At 25.0% G+C, this 12,336-nt stretch overlaps 1 long non-coding RNA gene across 1 annotated transcript; it reads left to right on the forward strand.

Moving 5' to 3' along the window:
- Positions 1-5,163: 5,163 nt before the first annotated feature.
- Positions 5,164-11,733, forward strand: LOC149057752 (uncharacterized). The gene is made up of 3 exons (XR_016191069.1): positions 5,164-5,383; positions 8,294-8,358; positions 11,156-11,733. It is a non-coding gene; the product is annotated as an uncharacterized LOC149057752 (long non-coding RNA).
- The last annotated feature ends 603 nt before the right edge of the window (positions 11,734-12,336 follow it).

Raw genomic sequence — 12,336 nt, forward strand, 5'->3', positions numbered from 1 at the left:
TTTACAAAAACATTAATAATTTTTGAATTAAGGATGTCTTACGTTAAATAAATTATATACTAAAATATTTTTAGGATAGACAACCAAACCTACACCATATGTGGTACATATTATATTATAATACGTTTTCATATAAACGGTATTCAATGTATATCATGAATCATGATACTGTAATTTTCAATTTAGTTATTTTCATGTAAAGGCCGAATGTTGATGTCTAAAAAAATGTATTTATGACATAAATTGAGTCGCAAAAAAGCCCTTAAAAATAAAAAATAAACTATAATGTTAATAGCTTATAAATACTTTTAAATAACGCTTATATAATTATTAAAGTTAGTAAAATTATTTATTTATTTTAAGATTTAAAATTAAAATTAATAAATATACATGATTTTTAATAAAATGTATAGATATTAAAAATAATTAACTTTAAAAATTACATTAAAAATTTAAGTCATGATTTAAAATGTCTGCAAAATAAAAATGATCTATTTATAATTATTATATTCGTATGTACGTAGGTATATGTTATTGTATCATATTTAAGTTAGGAAAGTATCGGCTATGACGTATAATTTTGAAAAAAGAGATTCGTAAATGATCAACATCCTAGTCCTACTCATAACAGTCATAACCCATAATTGCAAAACGTAATCCACATAATATTTTAATAATAGGCATTTTATTTATGTATTATAGTAAATACATAATAAATTATTTATAGACTATTTCGTTAGAAATACGACTGTAAACTTAGGAATAACTTATTTTAAGACATACATAATATTAATATCATGAATGAAGAATTTATTCACATTTTAAGCGTTTCTGTGGTAAATATAAATTCATATTTATACTCGTATTTATTAATTTATACTAGTATCACAGAATAGATTAAATTTAATCTGTTCTGTGCTAATATAATGATGTATAATACATACCCATAAATTAATTCAACCTACTATCATACTACTCATAGTAAAATGAATATATTATAATAAAATATACTTAGAAAGTGAGAAATGTGTGTAGACCTTCTCCTCTCAGTTTTATTTTTCATACATATGTAATATTGTAACATATTGTCCACTGAATTTAAATCTAAGACATATCCATTACAGTGACATAATCAATTTCAAACACGAGGTGCACTCACTTTACAGTCGACATCTACTATACAGAATCGTTAATTCCCATTTTCTTTTTTTAATACATCTATGAAATCTATAAATTATGATCAATCTTAGTTACAGTATAAAGCCATTTTTGTTATTATTTCAATTATTTTGTTTATCACATTATATTTAAATTTGGTATTTGTCTGACATTTCTATAAACTGTAGAATAGTTTAGCTGTAAGACAAATTATGGAAGGTTAGGTTAATAAAATAAATGTATTGGTTAATGTAAATAAATATATTAATAATACTAATATAAATATATTATAAATATTTATTATACATTTCAACTTTCTGGAACGTATTCTAATAACAATTAGACAGGTCAAAAACAAAATTTCAGCGTGCAAATTTATATTGAACCATACATGCAGTAATTACAAAACAACATTCTCTTACAATAATCTAAAATTAGAATCTTTATACTTTTAATCTAATAATCTATATAATATGAATGATGTATACCTAATGATACTAAGTTGGTGGGTATTTAAATTATTTTAATTTAAATATTTATATAATTTATATACTAAATTGTACCAAAACACATTGTTTATAAAACAAATCCTGAAATCCTCAGTTACCCATTTATAATATTGAATATAAATTATAAATTTGCATAGGTATTTCATTTAAAAAATATCACACGCGGACTCATAGTTGTCTATAATTAAAATCAATTATAAATAAAAGATTTTGGAATTCATTATGTTATAATTATCTATCATAGTACTATAAAATATGATTTGATGAATATATTTGTATATATATTGACTGGGAGAAAATAAAAACCAGTGGGTGTTTGAGTTTCAGAATTATAAAAATTACAAAATTATTAATATCGGTCAGTAGTACGACGCTCCTGACCGATACGGTTATCGCTAGACACGGACCAGCAGTTATTACATAGAAGTATCTTTATAATGAACATACAATGAGCAACGTTTATAGTGTATATCGGGGGCGGAGATCTATCTATATTATATGTTTCTAAGGCAAACGATTCATTGCATTATGTTGTTTTTGTGATTAACCGCATACTATTGGTTGATTTTAGAATAAAGGCAAATTCGATTACGTGATACACTAACCTGTCTATCTGATAATTATAAACACGAAGTCACGAAACTATTAATAATATTATTATATAATATAAAATATATTCCTAATATTTTTAAACAATTGAAAATCCTAATGGTCATCTATATTTCATTGAAAATACTATACTTAAATTAAAATTAAATTAGATATCGTGGTGACTTGCAAATAAGTAAGTACTTAAGTCAAACTAAATATTATAGTTCGCACAATATATTATGGTTTTATAATATAAATCATTAATTTTATATTTTATTTTGTTTAAATGTAAACGTATTGAATATTTTCTTTAAGAAAGGATATTTTTTTGTTCGTCAATCTATTTATGTATTAGTATTAGTAATAGTATTTGTCATTTGATATATATTATATTTATATTATGGCCTTGACATACCTATCGAATTCTCAGCACTTATTTGGTTACACTTATTGTTCTTAAATTAATATGTTAATCTTATATTAATGTGTAAAAAATACTAGAAAGTATTATTGAAAGTAAAAACCCTTCAATATAAAAAATTGAATGGCATCTTCGTTTGTCTGATCGGAGATTATCTGTCAGCAAATAGTTTAGGTACATTTATAGAGTATAGATGTCATGAAAAAAAAAAAAATAATACGTTTTAGAAATTGTCGTGATATTTCTATTACTTTGACAACTTCAATAATCCTGATTGTAATATGATATATGATATTATATCACATTTATAACAATGCATATGATGCATCTCGTAACACGCAACGTACATACGTATAATATACATTATAGTGTACTATATATTACACTATGCTTATCTCGGAAATGTTATAAAAATATAAAAATATTATAGCAACACAATAGTTGAATGATATATATGTATATACTCTACCGGATTATGTACATTTAAATCTTAACTATATTATTATATTATGTATTTGACGCGACCGATAAGTTAAACATAGGAACATAAGTGGAATGTCATATGGATAAAACACTGTTAATAATGATCATTTTGCAATATTATAATGACAGAAAACTCTATATGTACCTTCGTATTTATATAATGTGTGATTTGTGATTAACATGCAATCGAATTTGTAATCCATACTAGTCAGTAGATACTAATTAGCAGTTGTATAACATATGTATATTAATGTTCGTAGAAATTTAAAAAATAATGTTTTCAAAATATATTGATCACACTTTCTGGATAATTCGTACCACATGTTCCGTAATTACATATCGTAGCAAACAATTTAAAATAGTCATATACTCGTATATGTAATATTATGCACTCATCAATTCATCATACACCCTACGATGACCAGTGACATGCAGAGATTTTATTCCAAATGATATAATATATAAAATCGTATATTACGTATAATGTTCCAGATTTAATTATTTATAAATCAGTGAGATTTAGTTTAGAAAAAAACTATTATGTTTAATACCTCATCGGGCTTATCATTTCTCGGAAGATCTAAAAATTTCAACCAGTCGAAAAATTTGACAATTAAATACGAGGTCTATCATATGTTATCATTACAGCTGTTGCACGATTTTTATACAAAGTAAAATATTTAATTGTTTAAAGTTTAAATTATGAAAACGAAAAACGAAAAACGATTTTATAGTTATTTTGATATAATTCAAAAAAAATTTTGTGGGAATTTTAAATTGCTAAGTACGATAAATAATATTACACTATTACAAGCACAATGAAAAAGATTGTCGTGTTGTATTTTAAATTATTTTATAACTGTTTAATATCCAACTTGAAGAACACAACTCGGATCCCTGTACCAAGTCCCGCGGCTCTCCAACCAGATGTCCCTTATGCAAGGGAAACCACACCGCTGATTACAAAGGCTGCCCCGATTATAAAAATTTTAAACGTCCTAAACCTCCAATTAGGCGAGAGGCTCCCATGCATACTCCTTCTCCTAAATACAATTCTACCAGAATTGCTTCTGTTACCAATCTGCCGTCTTATGCCCATATCGCTTACTCCGGTCAAAATCTTTCTCAACCTTCTTTAAGGATCGAAACTTTGTTAACATCATTCATCTCCGAATTTTCCAATATCATAATATAACCCCTTCATTCCCTTCTTACTTCATTATTAACTATTAAGTAAGTCACAATTATAAGCAATTCCAAATATATCTACTCGCGTAATCACGCAACCTATACCTCATTGTTAACCATCGTTTCTTTATCTGTATATCAATTATTTCTTATATTTTGTACGTCCGTATCCTATATAAATCTATATTATATATTATGGACTTATCGTCATCGAATGTTCAAAATAAAAAAAAATTTAAATACCTACTACCTATTAATATTAATTATCTTTTGTATATCTTGACTGTTTTCTATATGTTCGTTATCCATCTATATCTATATCATTATTATTACTATTACTTTTATTATCATTAATATGGTTGCATAATATGTATCCCTAATATTGTAATAATTGTTGAGCCATAATAGTCTATGACTAATGATGGCTAATAAAAAAAATAAAAAAAATAAAATATTCAACTGTTGACAATGTTTTCAAATATATTTATTTAGCGAGAACATTACTATATTATGTATGATGAATGATGATTAATATTATTCCGTTTAATATGATATATGTATTGTGTATGAAACATAGCAATACAATCAATACACTTATTATTATAGACGTTATACTTATATTGGCATAATATATTAATTATAGAAGTAAAGTGTAAATATAGTGTATACATAACAATTTAATATATATATAGGTATATATATACAGGTTATGACGAAATTTTCTACGGAAAATCTGCGAGTGAAAACCGCGTGGCGGGAAATGCCTTATAAAAACGTCTCGCGATCGCCATTACCGTTGTTTTCACTCGCACGTGTTCGCAGCAGCATACTGCAGATGGTACTGATCCTGGTAGAAATGCATTAGTTTTCCGACGTGCATCGTCATACGTGTGACAATATATGTAGTGTATTATCACTGTTTTAAGCCATTAACATATAGACATCGTGGTGTGATAATCGTTATTGTTGTTATTATTTTTTTCTTCTTTTGTACTTGTGCGCATATTCGTTCGCGAAAATGGTCAACAAGAGTGTGAGTATTCGAGTCTTAATATTTAATTAATAATTTATTATAACTATAAATATAAATCAAATATGTAGGTACCTATATACTCAACGCTTGTATTTTCAAATATGTTTCGGCCGTCCTACAGATGGATATACAACAATAATAATCATGCATCGACTCGACGTGACCAAGCGATCGGTCTCATCGTGTGTTTTTTACGGATTACATAAGTTTATCCTACAACAGAATTCCGACCATAGTTTTAAAAACAAATGTTTTCGCAATTCATACCGATCTCTATATTATAGCTAATAATATACGTAGATATTATGGGTGCTGTATGTCTATATATGTGATTTAAACGTATTATATGTGCTATAAACAGCATAATGTTATCGAACTATTTTAATATAATCCGACTATAATGTAAAACCCTCCGAGAACTTTAATATTTTTCTGTTACACCACGGATCACATTTAATTACCTACTCATGATAAATTCTCCCTATTTCAAATAATTTTGAAGATAAAATTAAGTATTATTAATAGTGATGTAAGTAGGAAATTTTCATTTAAAAATTGTTGAATGCCAGAAATTTCCAACAAATTTTTTTTATCATTTGTCTATATTTATTTTAATTTTGATGTGTTAAATTACCAATACTGTTAATAACAAATGCTATACTACTGCATAAATATTAAATATCATTACCTCTATAATATATTTTTAACTATGTTTTTAAAAAAAACATTTTTAATTGATAAAATTTGTACAGTATATTTTTAATGTTATAAAATAAACTTAAAAATCAATAAATATTTTTAATATGTACACGCCTAAAAAGTAAACTTTATCAAAAATAAATTTAAATTTTTAAATTCCAAAAATATCAGAAATAACTTGAATATTAAATTTCTGAAATTCTATATTATTAATAATAATAATATAACTCATAATATAGTTAATAATGGCAATAACATATAAACTCAAAATGTTGTAACTATAGGCAAATACTAAAGATAAAACCAAATTTATTACAATATTCTTTCAAAAACCTTGTTTTAATTGATTAATGTTTATAGTTTTTTTTTTTAATCTTTAGAATTTCTGGAGGGCAAATAATTCCATTAATTACTAATATAGTACCGAATTATAGAGATTAGCTAGTAACTTAGTGTTTATAAATAATATGTGTTTGTGACAAACCTCCATCCTGCAAATAACTGTGTTCATTATATTAGGTATTTTAATGAATATCCATAAGGCATATTATACTATCGTGCAGATTTCTATCACGGCATTTCCTACTGCACAACACAGTTACAACGATATAGTGATGTTTATTATACATATATTATACATACATCAGTATAATATACTTATTCGTGATCGATTGATGAAAAAAAAAAATCATAACAGATACCTACCTACGGCTTCCTTAAAAAAATTGATACTTAAGTAAATTACTGTCCAAATAATGATACAATAACTTGCATTTCCACGATTTTGAAATAATATAGTAATATGATAATAGTGGTTTGACCACTGAATTCCATTACGGCTGAGTTATGGTTTTTTTTTTGGTAATAGAAACGTGATTTTCAAAATAATATGGAAGTGATCCATGGAATAAGTATTATAATATTGTATAGGTTCTCTACAATCGTCAGTTCGTATCAGGATTCACGAGTTTTGTAGACAACTTAAAATCAATGCGTACGGCAAAAATAATTTTTCAATTTATAACGTGCACTGTGCAGAGTGTAATTAATATGATATGTTTAGTAGCAAATAAATATATCAATATATGGTTACCTACAAAAAATGCTCGCATGATGGTATCGTTTTAACCATATTAAAAAAAGACTATGAAAAGTGCTTATTGTCGTTCAATAATAATATTTTGATTCGCTCGTCACTCATCGTTAATGGAATTTTCAACATCAATAATTATAGTTGTGTTTTTCAGATGACATAGGATATTAATCACTCATGAGTTCCGTTATTGGTTGTTTCTATTACTCTGTTACACTTTTCAAATTATTATTTTTTATTGATCGTCACGCATTTATGGAAACTATTGTATTAATGATTTATTCATTTTTTTATAATTAAATTTTTTTCTGGGGTGGAGAGAATAAAAAATTTTGTTTTGACCCAACCCCCTTGGAAAAATACATAGTAAATTCCTGGCCCCATGCCTGATGATTACATGTATACATATAGAACGTTTAATAATATAATGTTCTTCATGGACTAACGCGACACGCTCGGAGCATAAATTATTCGTTTTCGTTAGTTCACCTGTCTATTTTTAATAAAGGTAAAGCAAATGTACGTGAATAGAAAAAATATTAGATAATACATATAAGATTTAAAAAAAATTATTGATTCGCGATGTGTCGTTACATCTCGTTTGTTATTGTGAAACGGATTACATTTTATTTTTATTTCTCTTTATATACAGGAAATAGGCATAAAGCACAAAATATGTATATGCATATTATTAGGTATAGGTACTTATTTTGTTATATATTATGTTTAATAAGGTATGTATAAGTTATTGTACCAATCAAACATGTCGAAAATTATTCTCGTTATATAACAGGACAGATTTTCTACATCGAGACCGGAATCGATTTTCCATAAACTATATATGTATTATGTTTCACATTATTTATTCTAAATTTAATTCATTTTATTACCAAAATATAGCACATAAACGATATTAAATTATTTCCTATACCAAAACGAAACAGAATAGATTTCACAATACAGTACAACGTAACGTATTTGAACGAAAACTGTAGCATCGTATTGACGAACAAACGGAAAATTGGTTCTATACAAATAATAAACATTTAACTTCACTCACAGAAATATAATTTGAGTTGTATAATATAATACATTCACTGTAATCATATCTGTTTCAGGTTCTCGGTATAATTTCACTGCTCACAGTGCTAGTCGTTTCCTTAACATCAGCGCATACCGTACAGTAAGAAAATATAATTTTAGTTTTAAGGATTAAAATATGTTACTTTTTAATACTAATTGCTTAGCCCCACAAACTGTAAATAATATTTATAATATCGAATCGTTGTATTTTAAAATTGTATAAACAAAAAAAATTCAGTAGCTATAGTAGATATTAATGATTTTATAGAATTTATAATGGTATATAGGAATATGTCTGAAATCACTTATATTCTATAAAATATTATTATGTTATATTTTCAAATTTAAATGGTTATTATATATAACTTATTATGTGCAACGTCAAACAATCGTTGAACACAACTTATATTATTATTATTATTTTCTCAAGAGCTAATTAGTTATCTAATTACTTGATCACGTAAAACGACTTTCATTTCGTTATAAAAAAATCAAAAAATAATTATAATATGACAAAAATTAATTACGTGAATGTTATAAACAAGCTCAAAAAATGATAATTTCTACATAGTTACAGTAGAAAAAACCTTATGAACATTCCGTACTTTGTATTATATTGTACAGAAATACGTTGATTGGTCACACGTTAGTTGTGTGTATTATTACGACATTGTTTTCTAATGGTGTATCCTCTATACACGATGATTAAATTGATACGAAAATATACGCTTATGACAAAATATGTCTTATTACGTCAAACGGATCGTTCGCAGACCATTCATATGACACTTCAGAAGCAGTGTCGAAACGTCCATTTGGAGAAATTTCCATTTACAAGAAAATTAGCCGCGTTGTTATTTACCGTAATATTTGTATTTAATCGGAGTAGGTATGTAATAATTTAATACAGTAGGAAATAAATTTATTTCCATCCAATATTGCAGTATTGAATTTGATCGATATTCATGAAAACGTCCGTCAAAAATATAATTCATATACCTACGTACATTTTCTACGGGTTTTCGTAACGATTTTAAAAATTACCCATTGTGTTTACTTATTTACAGCAGAAATTAAAAATATGTAATTTTTTTGTACAATATAATTGCCAGTGGAGACGATACAGATTTTCTGATGCCGGACTTTTACAAATCACTCAAGTGGCTAAATATTACATAATATACTATTAATAACAGTATGGTTTTTATGAATATTTGAATTCCATATTATAATATGTTGTTTTTATTTATCGAAATTAAATAAATTAAACTCAATTGTATATTTAATCATACGGAATAAAATATTTATTAAAATCAAATGAATTAAAAATAAATGTACAATACAGAGATATTATGACCCACCGAAGTGTCACTTATAGTGGTTATTATAAATATCACGTATTGATCATCATTTTAATCATCTGTATATATTATACAATAACCGGTGATTCACTCAGATTTATATTATAAAAAACTTTACCATCGAATTACAAAATAGTGAAAACATGCCTTGCAGTGGTTTGAAGTAATTTTAACTGCAGTTATTGGGTACAGATGTTTGTGATCATCGATTAATTGAGTCAATATAATAATAATATGCAAATTCAAGAAATAAATCACATTGTGTATTTAATCCATTAAATAGTGTTAATTTTAGTAGCGCACGTTATTTTATACCTTTTTTTGTCTCAAATAAAACCTTAAAATGGTAATCTTTAAATAATGCAAATCGTACATGAATATAACATTGCTAAAATTATATAAAAAACATTATGGCTATTATAAACGACTCATACAATTTTAAAATATAATAAAACCATAATAGTTAAGTTAAAATATATAAAACAAATGTTCAAAATTGCACAAAAATTAAAATAATATCATATTTTGTCAGTTTCAGCTGTTAAACCACGTACCTACTTACCTATAATTTAAATATAAAATAATATTTATTTACCTAACCTAAAAATTAACTGTAATTAATTTTTTTATCTCTCAAGTTATAAATGCAAAATAGTTTTCCATACTTAAACATATTTTATAAAAACAATAATTTTTAAATTCTACATAAAAATAAAATATTATGGAAGTATTTATAATTCATAAATTTATATATTCAGTGAATTTTTTTTTTTTAATGTTGATTTATTACGAAATACTGCTGTGGCCGTAACCTATATAAATGTATTCTTTTTTCTTAACGATAGGTTCGTTTAATTGTCAAATTATATTTATTTCATCAATAAATGAACAATGTAGTTTATACCAAAAATCAATATTCAGTTATTAAAAGTTATCAACGAAACTATATTCAATGTTTTTGCATATTTTATAAAAGTTCTATATTAGGTATATTCAAGGATCTTTGATGCATAAACACATATATTATTATTTTAAGCTTTTGTACTTCAAACGATTCCGGACTTTATTCAAAATAAATAAATTATTACAATTTACATTATTTTAATGCTGTATTATTATATTTTATATTCATGAAACTCTTAGTCCACCAAAAGTCAATTGCAACAACATCTTATTATTTCATATTTTATTATCAATTATTGTGTAAAATTAAATTTAGATATTTTCATTATTGTATTTAAAATATAAAATGTGAGCATAAGTATCATATTATGTTATATCAACATTAATATCATGTTATTTTGTATTTTTTTTTTTTTTTTTTGTTAACGCAATAATAATAATTATTATTATTATGCATATTATTATAGTTAATCATTTTTAAGTAACACTGTAACAGAAATAAACTTTTTTGTTTGGTTGATAATTTTAAAATCAGAATAATAAAGAATATCTAAATTATAACAGTGATTCAATATATTTATATTAATTTTATTTCTTTATCATCAATAAAATATTAATAAATTTTGTTCACAGCGAAAAACACGTCATTCACGTTCCTCTATTGATTCATTACGTCCATCACCACCATCGTATAAAACCAATCAGACATAAAAAAGTTAAAACCAGAAAATTTGTACATCGATACCATACTTACTGGTATTGATACCAAATTGAACTAAATACAATGTTCAATGATGTTATTAAAAAAACTACCAAATAGGTATTTGACTAAATTGTATTATGACGATATTTTTATGTATAATTGTTACTGATAAATTAAGTATAAATAGATATGCACGTTATACGTATAATAATATAATGCACAAAAAATATACTAATATAATTTATAAAATATACATGCGTTTATAAACTAAGTACTTACACATAATTTAGGTAATATTGTAAATCATTAAATGATGTATATTAAGCCTAATAATGTGTTTAACTATAAAAAATATTTTTTATATGGTATATACGTATTAGGTACCTACATTTGATCTTACACATTTATTTTTATTTTTTTATTGCGTCGATGTTACCAAATTTATAATGATCAATTTAAGAGTTTTTTAGTTATAGGCACATCAAATGTATTTTATTTTATTATTTTTATATTAAACCATATGATGAGTACAAGAATATGAACTGATTAAATGATTTCAAAATATGTAATAAATTTACGATAATTTTGTGTAGCTATATAATATACATGCTTTTATTCAATTATGTTTGTGTCTATTTTATTAATCCCCTTCCATAGTCCAAACACAATTGCTTCTAGACAGATGATAAAAAGCTGTTATTTGCTAGATACCTACACTAAATAATATATCCAACCAAATTAAATTTTAGGACAACCGTTAATGACAAAACATTTTATTAACAAAGATTTATAAACTTATCCAAGCAACCAAAGTCATGTTTGATTATTGTTTAAAATTACAAAACTTTGTAATATTATAAATACTAAATATAACAATAATATAATACTGCACGTAGCACTCATCAGTGAATTACGTATGTGTGTAACGATGATCACAAAACAGAAGTTTCTGGAAAGTAAAATATGCCCCGACTATTAATAATAAGTAATAACCTTCGAAATGTCGACCGATCAAGCCATCTATTAAAATATTAATTACCTATATATCGTATAACGTTATTAAATGTGTTTACGGCGCTTATAGACACATAAAATGTAGAGCAAACATATG

The sequence above is a fragment of the Diuraphis noxia genome, unplaced genomic scaffold, assembly GCF_037042655.1.
Source record: "Diuraphis noxia isolate RWA-SAM2 unplaced genomic scaffold, SU_Dnox_SAM2 contig0003, whole genome shotgun sequence".
Taxonomy (NCBI): Eukaryota; Metazoa; Arthropoda; class Insecta; order Hemiptera; family Aphididae; genus Diuraphis; species Diuraphis noxia.